Below are 12,683 nucleotides of genomic sequence, written 5' to 3' on the forward strand. Positions count from 1 at the left end.
CTGGCTAGAGGCTGGTCATTTCTGCTTCTTGAGCAGTCAATTAAGCCCACACCCTGAACCACCTGCAATATCAGCTCTCACATTCTTGGCCCCTATACACCTGCTCTAATTGCCCCAGGGCCAGGTACCAGACAACCAGGGACAGCCCCTATGCCCCAGAGTCTACTGACACTGCTCACATTAGCCAATCTTAAACGTGCTTGCCCATTCTTTCCCTCAGAAACTGCAGTATAAAGGCACCTGCCCACAGTTCTCCTCTCTCCCTCTGCCTTGTGGCTGACCCTAGTTCTTCCCTGAGTGGTCCTGCACGGTGTGCTGTGTTCTCACCAGGGAACGGTGAGTCCAACAAACTACAAAACCCTTTCTGGCTTCTCTCTATTGATCTGTTTTGGCCTCACCATACCTCACCCAAGGTAATATGGTGAAAAATAAGGGAGGGAAGGAAGGAGGGAGAGAGGAAGGGAGAAGAAAGGATTTTAATTGGCTCTTAAAAGCAACATATTTAGTTTTGCTAAAATTTAACTCAAACCAATAATATTTGTGCAGAGTGTAAATTCTTTATGGAAGAAGTCTGAAATGCAGCAACAGTTTACAAAATATGATAAGCTATGTCTATTTACATATTGAGAGCACCTAACATGTCAAGCCATGTGCTTATACCACATTACCTCATGTAATTCTGAAAAAGACCAGTGAGGTAGAGCTACTATTATATCTGTATTAAATACATGAATCTGAAGCACAGAGAAAGATACAAAAATTGTCTAAAACGACAGAGCTAGCAAATGGTGGAGCCGGGATTTGAACCCACATTTCTCTAAAACCAGAACCTAAGCTTTTAAGTCCTAAGTGATACTGCCTTCAAATAGCTGCTTGTCCAACAAATATTTATTGAGCACCTATGTTATGACATTGTATTATATATTAGAGAAAAAGGCATCGAATTGATTCTCAGAATGCTTACTTTATAGTGACAGCGAGGTTATTTTACCTATGAGAACAAGATAGCTTGATAGGTATTGGATGGATTTTATCTAGGGTGCTACAGAAGTATAATCATTTACTTAAGTAAGTATCACCTCATATGGTACAAATAGAGTTGTGCCACTACTATCCTTTGCCCCCTGCCTCCATTTACACACACACACACACACACACACACACACACACACACACACACACATTCCTTTAAATTGCTCTTTCGGCTAGTTCTACCTCTGCCGAAGGATGAAATCTCAGTAAAATCTCATAACTTTTTCCTGACTACTCTCAAATACTAAAAAGTCCTCAGGTCACTTTTAGCCAAAAGAACTTTCTTTTTCAGCGTCTGAAAAGTGTAATTTGGAGCAATAATCAAACCCTGCACATCCTTCCAAGTTAAATTGTCCCCAGCTCAAGCCTGCTGCAGCTCAGGAAGCCTACAGTAAGGGAGGCAAGCATGGTCACTACCACCTGCTTCAATTCCTTGCCTGGCCTTCCACGCCTCCCTCTCGCTCTATGGCTTCTGAATCCCTGGGAGTGAGGGGAGGGCTCTTCTCCAGACTCGGTGGATGTTTATACTCACAAGGCACTTCCGTGGATTTCTCAGAAATTCAGAATCCCCCACTGGAAGCCTCTCGTTGCATGTCCCAGGACAGATGTGGTACCTATAATTCCACTGCCTCTCCCCAACCTCTATCAGCCCCAACATTCGGTGACCCGCCCCACACAGACTCTTGGCGAAATCCTTTCAACAGCCAACCTCCACCACCACGATCTGCAGCCCCTATGAAGACTTGCTCTTTTTTTTGTCCACTCTTTTTTTTTTCTTTTTTTTTTAGATTCTTTTCCCATTTGGCCATTACAGAGTATTGAGTAGAGTTCTCTGTGCAATACAGCAGGTTCTTATTAGTCTTCTATTTTATATACAGTAGTGTATATATGTCAATCCCAACCTCCCAATTTATTCCCCCCCATCCCCTGGTAACCATAAGTTTGTTTTCTACATGTGACTCTACTTCCATTTTTGTAAATACATTCATATGTACCCTTTCTTTTAGATTCCACATATAAGCGATACCATATGATATTTGCCTTTCTGTGTCTGACACTTCACGCGGTATGACCATCTCTAGGCTCTCATTGACGTTTCCTTCCTCTGCATGGTCTTCAGAGGAAATGCCACCACCCTGCCATTGGTGGAAGTGCAGTCTTCCCCCAACACAGCTCACCCTCAGAGCTCTGAAACCTGAGGAAGACATGTGTCCATTGGGCCCCCAATTCTCCACTGTCAAGCTCTGCCTCCCACAAGCTTGAGGTGAGCAAGAAGCACCAGGCTATCCTCCTCCACAATGGGGGAAGGGAGCGGGGTACCTCAGACCCCAGCGATTGTGCTTCATCCACTCAGTGCTTTCACACCTACATGACCACATCCTTGGCATGTCTAACATAGGTGCCCCAGCACCTCACTTTGAATGGGGATGTTCAGCAAATATCGTTTCGTTCTCAGTCTTTGAGGCTTCAGCCAAAACCCAGACAGAGTGTCATTTAACATTCTGTTTCAGAAACATAAAGAAGGATGCTCACCAGACTGAATAATGCATAGCACAGCAAAAACTGTCTGTCTCTATATGGTTGTTTTCTAATATTTTCTATTTAGGAAAATGGATTTGTCTTCTAATTCTCACTCTGCTCCTAGAAATGCTTTGTGAACCCGAGTAAATCATTAGTCCTCAGTGTTTTCACCTAAAATTATAAGAAACTATAAAATTATTTAAAGTTTGTTGATAAGTCTCTCCAAGAAAATATAGTTCTGTCATTTGAGGCTAATATACATCAATCTTTTTAGCCCAGAAAAGGCAAAAAACTAAAAATTAGCCAGAGAGCAGCAGGAGAACTGCCTTTGAATAAACCCAAATTCCTGACATCGTGTTCTACCTCTCCAGAAGGAATTAAAAATCTCACCTTCCCAATCTCAGAAGCAAGTTACTCATATCAAGTCTGACCTTATGCTCCAGTTCTGATCACTAAGCTTCTACATTGTTCTCTTTGCCCCGTTCCTTACCTTGTTAACCTGACTAGTAGACAGGTTCACCCAGGACAATCCTCCTCCCAAAGACAAGGACCCGCTCTGAATTTAAGCCAAGCATGAGGATGCCGGTGCCTGTTCGAAGACTTCTCAGAAGTAAGCACCTGTGATTCATGAATACCCCACACTCCTGGAACCACTGTCTTCTTAGGGACTCCACCTTTTCAGAATGAGCTCCTTGTTAGCTGTACCCTTATCCTAGGACAGGACACAGGTCCACTGCCACTTCAATCACAGCACCTGCCCCACTTCAGGATCCTACAGCATGCAAGGTATCGGCATAAATGCCAAATGGAGCTAACTGGGCTAAAAGCATGCATCTTTCCAAAAATGCATTGTTTACAGTATTTTCTCCTTTATCCTTTTACTTTTAAAGAATAAATCTTTCTCTAGTGTTTTCATGGCTGACATAGAGTAACTGCCTTATTTTGATTAAAATTAAAATTGCATCATTTTCTTCTCTGTCCTTAGAGCATAGGTTCCACAAACATAAAGTAGGTAATTGATCTTATTTAAGAAATTTGCAATGGAACAATAAAAACAAGTAAGTGCAATGACTCTAGTACAGATGTTCTGAATCCAATATTTCTCAAAAGGCTTTGACAACATCCAAAGTTGTATGAAAATATTTGGCAGTGGTATCTCAAAATTTAAGTATTCTGTTCTTTTTTCAAGCACTAGCCAAGAATGGAAGAGTCTTCACGAATAATCTAATTGAGAGGTTCTGGAAAACAAATCTGTAGCACATGGTCATTTTTTCCTCTGCTGATGGCTCAGCTGAGCCGGTGACATTTATGAGTCCATGGCTGAGGGCTCTATAGGTTCTGGATCAATACAATCTTTCCTAAAGTTATGGACGGAATGTTTGTGTCCCTCTGCCCCTAAATTCATATGTTGAAGCCCAAACCACTAGTGTAGCTGTATTTGGAGTAAAGTAATTAAGGTTAAATGAGGTCATAAGGGTGAGGCCCTGATCTGATAGGATTAGTGTCCTTCTAAGAAGAGACACTAAAAAGCATGGAAAATGAAAGGTGACATGAAGACATAACGAGAAGGCAGCCATCTGCAAGTGAGAAAGAGAGATCACACCAGAAACTGAATTGCCAGAACCTTGATCTTGGACTTCTAGCATCCAGAACTGTGAGAAAATTAATTTCTGCTGTTTAAGCCATCCAGTCTATAGTACTTTGTTATAGCATCCTCAGCCAACTAATACACCCAGGAACTTATCAACAGAGGAGAGGACGAAAAGACATTTTCTTTCTCTTTCTCCAAGTGGGATCCCAGAAATTCCACAGTGTGTATTAAAATATTAATATCTTGCTTTCACAGTTTATATACATAGTCCTATTTATTCTTCACAATCTTGTAGTTAGGCAGAGCTAGCATTATTAATCCCATTTTACAGATGAGATGGAATGTGGCTAAGCCAAGATTAGACGTAGAGCTTTTGACTCCTAGCCCAAGCTTCTTGCACTGCACCTCATGCCAGCTGACTGAGAGTAGCTTTAGAGATCTTTCCACTCCTGAGTCAGCTCACAGTTAGAACATCTCTGGGAATCACAGCACTAGTTCCAGGATAGGACGCTAGACTTCAAAAAGGGTACCTCTTAACAGATAAGCAGAATTATCTGCTGTTGGTCAGGAGAACCATGAACTATTAATAAATAAAGTTGAAGAAAAAATGAAAATTAAAATTAAAGCTGGAGTTGTGCTCAATTTCAATAATTTTAATTATTAATTTAGAGTGACAGTAATTTTGACCTTTTAACAAAACCTTCTTTATATACCATTTTTGAGTTTTGACTATCTGTGGACACAAAGGAATAAATCTTGGCCACTCTTTGTCCTGGAACACACCATCTACAGCTCCTCCTGGGAGAAAGAGCTCAGCTACAACTTAAAGTTCAGTACATTCACTCTTCTGATTAATTTGGAGCAGTGGAGCAATTAAAGAACAGATGCTATGGATTAATGTTCCACATCACATTGAGAAGCCCTTCTATAGGCCCTGGTGCTATTTTTAAAATATCTGAGCTCTGAATGTCACTCCATTAATAAAGATTTCAGCAGCTTAGTCATTAACACCAACAAGACCTTATCATTAGAGCAACATATACTTTCAGACTCATTTTTCTGTGTGCAAATCAATGATGAAAAACTACAGAAACTGAACCAATGTTAGATTGTTTAGTATAACTGATTTGGGGCTCATATTCAAAACATTTATTTTATCCATACATAATATCTTAAAATATGTCTCTTTCCTAATAGGCAGCCAAAAACCCCTACTACTGACATTTGGTTTCAACTTGCCCTAATACAGAATGTCTCTCTTTGCTCCCTTTTCAACTGTTCCTGAGGATGACTGCCAAACCCTAAGGCAGAGGGAAAACTTGGTTGCCTTTAGCATGTAAGCCTCTCAGTGTCAGCAGTTACACCATTCTCTCCTTTAGGCTGAGTTTGCACTGTACTGGAAAATAGAGGCCTCTGAGTATTCATGCCTCTTCAGATTGGCTGTCAAAAGCCCTTCACGTGGGCTTCCCTGGTGGTGCAGTGGTTGAGAGTCTGCCTGCCGATGAGGGGGACACGGGTTCGTGCCCCGGTATGGGAAGATCCACGTGCCGCGGAGCGGCTGGGCCCGTGAGCCATGGCCGCTGAGCCTGCACGTCCGGAGCCTGTGCTCTGCAATGGGAGAGGCCGCAGCAGTGAGAGGCCCGCTACTGCAGGGGCTTCCCTGGTGGCGCAGTGGTTGAGAGTCCGCCTTCCGATGCAGGGGACACGGGTTCATGCCCTGGTCCGGGAAGATCCACGTGCCGCGGAGCGGCTGGGCCCGTGAGCCATGGCCGCTGAGCCTGCACGTCCGGAGCCTGTGCTCTGCAATGGGAGAGGCCGCAGCAGTGAGAGGCCCGCTACTGCAAAAAAAAAAAAAAAAAAAAAAAAGCCCTTCATGTGCAATCTTCTTATTTGGCCCCAAAGAAGACAGTCTCTTCTAATTAGTGCTCAAATGGTTAGCCCATTCAGAAAGAATGGAATATTTGTTTGATATAGAACATAAATTTATTCTAGTTAAAATATATTTTGTTTGTAGAAATTTTTATGTGCATCCAGAGAAAAGGGAGATTTTAAAATCAGAAATCTCAAAAATTAATGGGAAGCATTTTAAAAATAATTTTAAGGCATTATAAACAACCTAAATATCCAGTAATATAGGGATTTGGTATGGGAATATCTATGTAGATGATATAGATATAAATATAGAGAATGAGATTTCCATTCAATAAAGCACTCTGTATCTAACATAAATAATCCTGATGCTTCCAGTTCTATATAATAGACTATATACATAGATATTTACCTTCTCTTCCTCAAAAATGCCTGTAAAAATTACAATCAAGAAATACAGAAGCTAGCAAGCACAGAGCAGCACTAAAAAGGGGAAAGAGAGCCATCAGCAGACCAGAGATTTATTAAAATCTTTAGAAAATGTCAAGTAGACGAATCATATTGTCAGATGAAACAAAAGCAAAGAAGCAAATGTTTCAGCATTGAAGACACCTGGCTTCACTCTGAAAAAAGTGAATGCTGAGCAGAACGAAGAGAAAGATCAAAACCTAGAAATATCGCCATGAAATTTCATAACACACCAAAGATAAAGAGGATATGCCAGAAACTTCCAGGAAAGGGCTATGGAAGTTCCCTATTGTTTGATGTATTCATTATCTGAGTTCTTACAGCCATGAGACTACACAGGGAAGCAGTCATGGCTCAAAAATATTCATTATTCGACTGGCCACTTGTAAAATTAGTCCTGATTCCAATACTCATCCCATATCACACTGACATCTGTCTTCACCAATCACATCAGAGTCTATTTTGGTCAATTTCATTGTATTTTTAATAAATATATGATTAAAATATATAATCCATAAATATTTAATAAATGTATAATAATAAATATATAGCATAAATTGACTTTAAAGTAAAATTGCAAATCTTGAAAAGATGTTAGATTTCATAGGGTTGATAAAAGTGTTGGTGACTTGAGTCACCAACAAAGCTACTGCTAAATGAGAATTAGCAGAGTTAGATCAGTTTGGGATGGATGAGGAGAAAACCAACCACGAGAATGGTAAGAAAGAGTCTTCAAGGGAGATTCATTTAAAACTCAAAGAATTTAAGACAGGCCTTTGTAGGGAAGTCTTGAAATATTTTTGCAGAAATTACTATCTTTATGATTGTGCAGGAAAGTAAAATATGAACTTGGAAGATATCATATCATTCTACCATCTATTTTTATCAGAAAATAGTACCCCCCAAATAATCCAATTTAAATAGATTTATATTAAGAGGACTTTTCTAGTGCTACTTTCCCAAGAAACAGGAGACATCCTATAGATAGAAAGGAACCAAAACCAGGATGGTATTATATTAGTCTCATTAGCAAGAATAAATGCTGAAAATAGTGAAATAAAGCCTGTAAAATTCTGGAAAAAAATGACTTTATATCAACAATTCTATACATAATCAAACTACTAATCAAATATGAAAGCAAAAAAATGACATGCAAGAACTCTGAAGGTTTACCTGTCATGTACTCTTTTGAAAAAAGTACTCCAGCCATATTTTAAAAGAGGAAGGAAGGAAGGAGGAAGAGAGGGAGGGAGAGTGGGAGGGAGGGAGGGAGGAAGAAAGAAAGGGAAAGGGAAGCCAAGAATATGGAATGAAAGGTATGAGGAGATTTCTGCTTTAGGTAATGAAAGACTGAGTAGTTTAACCAAATCTAACCACACTCTGGGAAAAAAAATACACAAAAGCTTGATTAAATATATTATTTAAAAATCTTCTTAAAAGCATCAAAGATATATCAAGACAATAAGGAATTACAGGACAAAAATCCAACACTTGGGAAAAGGTTTGCCCTGTGATCACTGGCTGACCTGGAAGAGGTAGCTGATATGTGCTTTGATAGCCTCTTAGAGCTAAGGGGAAAAGTCAGAGTTCAGGGCTCACCCAATACTGGGAATTGGGGCCCCCAAAGAGCTACACCCTGAGAATAGTGATAAAACAAAAATAACTCAACCTTGTGCAGATGGTAGACTCACTTCTTTTTAAAATATCAATAGCCCATGAAATCTCAGGCTGTGAGATTGCCTGAGAACACTCTAGATTGTCGGTACACCTCTTTGGAGGAAAAGAATATCATCCTAAGTCTCAAATTATTTCAACAAATACTTTTTCAAACACAATGCCCGGCATACACCAAAGCATGAAGAGAAAAGATACCATGAGCAAGAACCAACAGTGATAAAAATAACCAAAACAGTCAGGCATTATCATATACAGTAAAACTATGCTTAACGTTTTCAAGAAGAAAAATAAGCTATGAAAATTTCAGCAGGGAAGGAACTAACAACTATAAAAAGTGACTTAGCAGTTTTAAAAAAGAAACAAATTGAAATTCTACAATGGAAAAATCCATTTAAAAAATTAAGAATTCAATGGGAATTTAACAATATATTGGACAGCAGAAGAGACAGTTAGTGAACTGAAAATAGGTCAGAAGACACTCCCCAGAATGCAGCATAAAATAAAAAGGTGGAAAACATGGAAGAGAATGTAAAAGACTCAGAATTCCATGAGAAATCCTTAAGTTCTGGCATCTAGAAGAATAAGAATGGGCACTGGTCATTTTTGGGGAGATTTTAGCCTAGAATTTTCCAAAACTCATGAAAAAAATCTGTCTTCCAATTTAGGAATCGAAATAAATCCCAAACAGAATAAATAAAAGGAAAGCCATACCTAAACAGATCATAGTGAAATTGGATAAAACCAAAAAAATCTTCAGGGCAGCCAGAGCAACTCACCTTCAAGAGAATAACAGCAGACTGACAGGTGACTTCTGAACAGCATCAATGGAAGTCAGAAAGAAACTACTAACCTAGAATTTGTAACTAGCAAAAATAAAATCATTTTCAGATGAACAAAAACTTGAAAAAGTTCACCATTAGGAAACCTGCATCCAAAGGAATCTGCAAAGTATGTTTTCAGTTCACTAATTGTCTCTTTGACTGTCCAATATGTTGTTAAATTCTCACTGACTGCTTCCAGACAAAAGGGAAATGATGGCTGGAAATCAAGGGCTCAAAAATACAATAAGAATAAAAAGAAAAGAAAGTTGTAAACATGAGTAAATCTCAATAAACAGTGATCCATTAAAAAATAATAATATGTACATAAGGAACTACGTAAATGAAGTTAAGTGTTCTAAGCAGCTTGCATTACCCAGGAAGAGAGTAAAATTATCCATTAATATTAGACATTGATAAGTCAATGATACATTTTGTAATTTCTAGGATGAACACTAAAAGTATAGGGAAAGAGCATAATACAACTAAAAGATAGCAAAAAAAATCAATCAATAAATTAATAAATTAATAAATTAATTTTTTTTAAAAAAAGGGCTTTCCTGGTGACACAGTGGTTGAGAGTCCGCCTGCTGATGCAGGGGACACGGGTTTGTGCCCCGGTCCGGGAAGATCCCACACGCCGCGGAGCGGCTGGGCCCGTGAGCCATGGCCACTGAGCCTGCGCATCCGGAGCCTTTGCTCCACAATGGGAGAGGCCACAACAGTGAGAGGCCCGCGTAACGCAAAAAAAAAATTTTTTAAAAATCAATTGGAAGTCAAGAAGGCCAGACTCCATAGGATTTGAGGATATCTGCTCGGCCTCAGATTTTCTATTAAGGATCTGGGGCCACCACGGTCTCCAGCTATTAGAGTAGATACCAAATCAATTTGTTGGGGAAAGCAAGCATTCAGAAATTCCTGTTTACTTTTTTTCCAATACATAGGTGCTATGATGACAAGGGGAGTGTCCCAGTTATTCAGAATCATTTCAACAAACTTGCTATGATAAGCATGTCACATTCAAGACAGTCACTTCTTATATCCTGGGAAAGAATGGCACATATGGAGACTTTTTTAGGGAGACCCTGGCAATACTCCTCCTGATTTTCATTCCTCAAAAGGTAAAGATGGAAAATACGAGCTAGTAGTGGCAGCAAATTAGCTTATTCCTGGAGATTAAAGATTTAATGACAAAGAGTGATGTAAACAGGCAACATGCAGAAAATCTGGTGGCAGGACTGTTCACCTAAGTGCTTTGTTACATTCATAGAGGACTCAAGGAAGTTAAAGGTAACAAGCGAATGAAATCAAGGATTCAGACTCTGATTTGAGCATCTTCCAACATTACAGAGGAATAGAGTCCTGTAAAGTGGCTCAGATATTTTCTATTCTGCCACATTTATTCTAGGTTTTCCTTTGTGATCATGATCAAAGATCTCAATCTTTCACCACCAATTTATGTTGACTACAGGACTACTTGCTTCTGTCATCAAAAGCTCCTTGAAATTTGTTATGTCTGTTTCTGTGTGTATCAATATTCTGCAATTTTGCTCTTTGGCACTATATGTGAGATGGCCTTTAAAATTTCACTGCCTCTTTTTTTGAAAGCAAAGTAGAAGAAACTAAAAGTGACTGAGTAATGATAAAATACTTATTCTTTCCAGGTCCCAGGTTATCAGTTGAAATTGTAATACAGGAATCGCATCAGAAAGTCTTTGACAAGAAATGATATAATAATATACACCATTATTTTTAAGGTAGCTAGATTCTTAGAGGAAATATTTCCAAAGCCACATTTTTGTGCACTTCTTAGAGTGACTTTTTTTAAAGAAAGTCATTCTATGTATTATATATATATTTTCTGTTTCCTGACTAATTTTTTACCAGAAAAGGAGAAGAAATAGCAAATGTGTCATTATTTTAATAGGATGATTATTTGTCAAAGTGAGGTTTGGGGTTTAATTATAGTTTTAATGCATGTAGTTTAACTTCAAACTGAGAAAGACAGCTGTGTGAAATTTGAATACAATTTTAGAAAAACAATGAATACACTGTCAACTGTTAACTTTAACAAGTTAAATAAATAAAACCCTAATTCACTAATCTAAAACTATTTAGATACAAACAAATATTTATTCCCTTGTCTGGCATCTTTATATGTTTAGACAATGTGACCAAATTAAAATGGTTCATTGCTGAGTGACTACAAAACAGCACTTTGAATGAGCAAGGAAAGTGAGTAACAGTAGTATAGCAGGGGAAATTTTTCTTCAAAACAATGGTTTTAAGAGCTTCTTTGTAAAAGCTAAAGCCTGAGTTCTTTTGGGAATTTCTCAGAGACTTAATTTTAGCAGTTAATAGTAATCCTCAGATACAATTATTTATAATTATTTACATTTCAATGAAAACAAAAGTATAAATATTAGAGACTCTTCTCTAGAAGCTTTGGAATGTAAATTTCTATAAATTCATAAAATAAAATTCTTTGTAATTTTAACATTAAAAGAAATTTTGCGGATGATTGGTTCAAGATGGTGGAGTAGAAGGACATGTGCTCACTCCATCTTGCAAGAGCACAGGAATCAAAACTAACTGCTGAACAATCATCAGCAGGAAGACACTGGAACTCTCCAAAAAAGACACTCCACTTCCAAAGACAAAGGCGAAGCCAAAATGAGATGGTAGGAGGGTCACAATCACAATAAAATCAAATCCCACAACCGCTGGGTGGGTGACTCACAAAACTGGAGAACAATTATACCACAGAAGTCCACCCACAGCAGTGAAGGCTCTGAGCCCCCCGTCAGGCTTCCCAACCTGGGGGTCTGGCAACGGGAGGAGGAATTCCCAGAGAATTAGACTTTGAAGGCTGGTGGGATTTGATTGCAGGACTTCAGCAGGACTGGGGGAAACAAAGACTCCACTCTTGGAGGGCACACACAAAGCAGTGTGCATATCAGGACAGGACACAAGGGGAAGGAACAGTGACCCCACAAGAGACTGAACCAGACCTACCAGCTAGTGTTGGAGGGTCTCCTGAAGAGGCCGGGGGGTGGCGGTGGCTCACCACAGGAACAAGGACACTGGCGGCAGAAGTTCTGGGAAGTACTGCTTGGCATGAGCCCTCCTGGAATCCGCCATCAGCCACACCAAACAGCCTATAGGCTCCAGTGCTGGGTCATGTCAGGCCAAATAACCAACAGGGAGGGAACTCAGCCCCACCCATCAGCAGACAAGCAGATTAAACTTTTAATGAGCTCTGCCCACCTGAGCAACACCCAGCTCTGACCAGCACCAGTCCCTCCCATCAGGAAGCTTGCTCAAGCCTCTCAGATAGCCTCATCCACCAGAGGGCAGGCAGCAGAAGCAAGAAGAACTACAGTCCCACAGCTGATGGATGAAAACCACATTCACAGAAAGATGGACAAAATGAAAAGGCAGAGGAATAGGTACCAGATGAAGGAACAAGATAAAACCCCAGAAAAACAACTAAATGAACTGGAGATAGGCCACCTTCCATAAAAAGAATTCAGAATAAAGATACTAAAGATGATCCAGGCAGGACCTCAGAAAAAGAATGGAGGCAAAGATCAAGAAGATGTAAGAAATGTTTAAAAAAGACCTAGAAAAATTAAAGAACAAACACCTAGAAGAATTAAAGAACAAACAAACAGAGATGAAAAATAAAATAACTGAAATGAAAAACA

The 12,683-nt window shown here is 39.4% G+C and overlaps 1 pseudogene; it reads left to right on the plus strand.

The window, feature by feature from the left end:
- Positions 1 to 3,132: 3,132 nt before the first annotated feature.
- Positions 3,133 to 10,705, plus strand: LOC112061890 (general transcription factor IIH subunit 3-like; annotated as a pseudogene).
- Positions 10,706 to 12,683: the final 1,978 nt, after the last annotated feature.

Source organism: Physeter macrocephalus, chromosome 11 (assembly GCF_002837175.3).
Source record: "Physeter macrocephalus isolate SW-GA chromosome 11, ASM283717v5, whole genome shotgun sequence".
NCBI lineage: Eukaryota > Metazoa > Chordata > Mammalia > Artiodactyla > Physeteridae > Physeter > Physeter macrocephalus.